The following is a 4808-nucleotide window of genomic DNA, read 5'->3' as shown; positions in this document are numbered from 1 at the left end:
TGCTATCGATCTTCTAACCGATCAGTCCGCATCATATGACGAAAACAGTAAAATCAGCCACCGTAACAAGGACACTTTAAAGGCACGTGGTGGCGAATCTGGTACATCAACGATACGTACGCCCTTAGAAGGCGTACGTTTGCTAAGAGATACGTTTTCGCGTACGTAGCAGGCAGACCTAGATTTTCCTAGGTTTTAACTAATGTATGTTTTTCGTTGTTAGCTTGATTAGTTATTTAATGTTTCTATAGAACCTAAGCATGGATGTGCCGTGAATAAGAAAGAAGCTGCAAAGCTGGCACAATTTGAATGAAGACAACTCATTGTGTTGTCGTATTATTTATTCTCATACAACAAATGATGTTTTAATGCAAGCGAAACCTTAAATATGCTTACTTCTCAATCTGTATTTTCGTTCCGACCCCTCGTTCACTTGTGCCTACCGCCGGCGGGTGGAAGTAAGGTGAACATTTCGAGGATTTAACAGATTTTTTTTGTAGTAACAAACGGCAAAAGGTGGAATATCCATTATCATACCTCATAAAGAGCCTAGAGGCCTGGCCGCAATTAAAGTATAACAATTCTCTCCCGTTGTTAAGAACGTTTTTCGAGTAGTCAAAAAGAATTAGAAAGGGTAGGGTTGAGGTACACGTGAAGGGTAATATTTTATTGCAAGCAAGAGGAATGCTAGGAAGCAGCAAATAATGCAATTACAGCTATTTATTTACAGAAGAGTGTGCGTCCTTAGTTCTTCGTGGGAGCATCCCGAAATGGGATAAATTGCGTACTACTTTTAAAAACTGCTCTAGCGGGGGGAGTTTGTAGGTCCTTATATATATATATAGACATTAAGTGTTAGAAGGATACTACATTACAATTGACTCTGTTCAGTAGCTACCCATTGGATATACTCAGATCTGCATATTACAAACTGAAACGGGATAGCGGTTGATTACCGTACGGAATTTTTCTATAATGGCGCTACCAGAAAAGACCATCTTCTTCCCTTTATAACGGAAATGGCCTCTACACATGAGGCTTCAGATATTACTGTACCGCTTTAACTGCTTAGCTGCCATATATATCGCTTTTGTCCGTTTTCAAATCTATAAACGCAACTATGTTTCGCCATGACGTAAGTCCCTGTCGAATCGGGGCAAAGCTAAAGGCTATATTTGGACTCCTCGTCGACCTTGACACATGATTGATATGGATTCCTAAAAGGAGACAGCCCTGAGCAATGGAAACGTCTGCCCAAATGCATATCGTGCCAATAAGGCAGGTTAGTCTCCAAGATGCCATTACGGCGCGTTCCTTACCCATAAACCCTTTGATCTGCAATATCGAAGAAAGCTGGAGAATGGGGTCCACTAGGAAATGGAGGTTAGTGACCATCGGCCATCGAGTTGGGCTGTCTTTTATTTTATCCAAGATTTCTAGGGCTGTTTATATACAAACAAATGTTCGCAACCCGTTCGGCCGCGTTTTTCTTCGCGCGGAAACACTCCGGAGTATGACGGGCGCCCATATAGCAGATTTGCAGGTAAAGTAATAATAATACAGCAGAAGTTTAGAAACGTTCTCTGCGCGTAAGTTGCTAGCAGATGGTTTTCTTAGACGGCCGACATTTAAAAGCTCTAGCAAACAATTCTTTGACATGGTTCTATTTGGTTTACTTGGCTAGTACAAAACAAATTGCTGGACACACAATAGACTAGTAGCATCCATAGATCTGGCTTGTACAGATCTATTGTACGTTGCTCCGAACGATTACCTGTCTTAGGCTGTATAATTTTTTGTGGAAATTAAAGGGATGTTATTTATAAAGGGACATAATGCACTGTACAATGTTACAGTCTATACGAGTTCGGTTAGATATTCCTTGATGTGTCTAGCATAATCTAGAATATACCTTTGTATCACATATTAAAATGTACGCCGAGCTGGGCCTCGAACGTATAATTAAGGTGCCATAGTCTGGCTCATGTTGTAACTGCTAGTTGCAATTTTCAGAATTCCTAATACAAGTCAAAAAAAAATAGAAGCGCTTTCTCACTTCTGATGAGGTTAATGTAAACAAAGTTATTAAAACTATTTGAGCAATGAACCGTTATTGCATTCAATTTTTACTTTTCAAATATTTTTTTATGATCTTAGTTCATTCGTTTATTAGTTATCATCGAGGTCGTTTTGCTTGTATATGTAATAATTCCAAATATCAAAGCACTGACGACAAAGAAATGGTCTAATGATCCCTATCAGCTGTAACAAGCGAGACAGCAGGGTGAAGAAATTCCAGAAGAAAACGAGGCAACACCGCACCCTACGATGAGAGTATTCCATCCCCTTCATGACGCAACGCGTACATAGCTCCTAGGCCAATTTCAGAGAAATCCTTCCTTATGGCAGAACACTTGTCGATCTGTGCCCACGCAGACCTTCGTTCGCTTGTGTAGCGTCTGAGCACTTGGATCAACGGTTTATCTGTTCGAATTGCGTTCTTAAATAAACTTGAGTAAGAGATGGAAACTGGTAACAACAGAAATGTAGACATAATATACAACCCCAATCAACCGACAAGAGCGACTGGCTAAACATTTACCCACACCACATACGATGTAATAGGGAGAATGTATTGATCATGATTAAACGGAAAAATCAATTTTTACACCTATTAAGATACGCTGAATATCACTTTGTTAACTATACAGATAAATGCGCTACGCTGCATTTGTTGCAGCATTAATTTTAATAATTAAATTACTCTTTTTTACATAAAGAAATATCCTCTATCCAACATACATTAACTGGACTACTGAGTAAAATGAATATCTGCAATTTTACTGTTTTTAAACCATAATACAGGTAGAAGTTCGATAGAATTCACTTAGGGGAGTGAACAGACCGTCGCGCCCTCTAGTCAGCAAAAGGCTCTTTTTGTCCTACATCAATCGTTATCATGTAGATGTCGACGGATCAGCTCGTTGACGATAAAACTGTACCATACGACCTGCTCAATAAAACAGTCGCTGTAGACGCATTCTGCCAAACACTCAACGTTGAGCTAAGCGATCAGCAAGCGTATTTCTGCTGAGATATACCCTACCTATACGTACATAAACCCGAGAAATACACCATTCGAGAACACGTTACCTGCGGGACGCCGGTGCCTTCTCGCTGTGGCCTGTGTGCATCACGATGGGCTTGTGTATCTTAGAACTAGCGTGATGTCTGTGAGGGCCCACACTTAGCGCCCGTGGTACAGAGCAGCGTAAATATATTACCCCCCGCTGTCAGTCTGCTATCTTTCGTGTCCGATCAACATCGACAAACTGTATCAATAAGTAACAAATTCGAGCCGTGTACGATGTCATCGCTTCTTATGTTTATCGTACTATGTGTTTTTCTTCCACGGCCCCAGTTACCTTAACAGGGGTTTTGCTGGTGCGGTACTTACAGCAAGACGGAAGCTGTTGCATTCTATTACACCCTGTTGGTAGTATTGCTAACGCGGCCACCAGTAGATACTGGGAATGCAAGGCAGGAACACTGCGATCACTAGGGTGACAGAATCAACGGCGTCATTCTGAATAGAAGACCAATACGCGTTTTATGGCTTTGAAAAAACACCAGCAGGACGAAATCATAATACACGAGCGACTATATATTCATATGACATAAACTGGCAACTGGGCCAATTTCACACCCAGTTGTCACTGCTGTTGCTAGATAGTGCGATACTAAAATAGTTAAAATAGTCATAAAAACTGTAACAAACATGACCGAGCGTGGCATGATGAAAACGAGATTATATGAGGAGACGCCTATTTTTGTTTTTTCTAGACAGCAACGTAAACTACTCAGTCCATATAACATGGGATTATTTGAAACTTCGTTATTGAGTTACCAAAGCATACATAATAGGTTCACAGCATTTACTGACACAGCACATGGGTCACTGTTAGCATATATTGCTTCCGAACTGTATAATAACAATTTACTAATTGTCTAGTAAATGAGCCGAGAAAAGAAGACTATATATAAAGGTGTCGAGGTAGTAGTTTTGCCTGATAGTAATTTCTACACATGTCTACAACGGAATTGCTGGCGATCAGGCCCACAGGTATTATCTGGCTAATCAGATCACCTCAGTAGAAGTAGTACTGGAAAGGAACCTAAGGAAAGAATCCCCTCGAGAAGACACTTAGAGAAGAGGACTATGAAGAAAAGCCAAAGGAAGGGTCGTTCTCAAGAAAGCTTTTCTCTTGGGTTTCTTGGTAAAGACTTCTGAAGGGACTAAGGCAAAGGATCCTTTTCCGAGCTGCGTCATCATCGCGCCCCAACAGGAATTGTGTACGCCCGGATACAAGTTTGCGCCCACAACAACGATCCAATTTCGCGATAGCGGATGATCAGCCATCGCCATCTATTCCCGTCCACTATCGCCGCACGACATCGGTGGACGGATATGGTGCTGCACGCCGCCGCTGTTTCTGTTGCTCTTAATTATATATTGATGCTTTGATATCCTTACCGAAGACTAGATAGTCATTTTAAGGTCAGAACCAAATTAATAAGGTCATCCGCTTATAAGCTTGAGGTATTTAATTAGAGCAGCCGTAATATCTGTCGTCTGATAAACACAAAGGCATGAATAAACCAATGCCTGCTCGCTAACGTTCGGAGTAGACTGAAGCACACCAGGGACGGCTAAGACCTATGGCGATTCTACTGGATGCCAGCTACCTACTAATAGGCTAAACACTAACAACGCAATGTTGAAGTTTTTCAAAAAACGAAGTTAAATT

This window comes from Varroa jacobsoni, unplaced genomic scaffold (assembly GCF_002532875.2).
Source record: "Varroa jacobsoni isolate VJ856 unplaced genomic scaffold, vjacob_1.0 scaffold_1474, whole genome shotgun sequence".
In the NCBI taxonomy this organism is placed as follows: domain Eukaryota; kingdom Metazoa; phylum Arthropoda; class Arachnida; order Mesostigmata; family Varroidae; genus Varroa; species Varroa jacobsoni.
Note: the sequence above shows the minus strand (reverse complement) of the source record.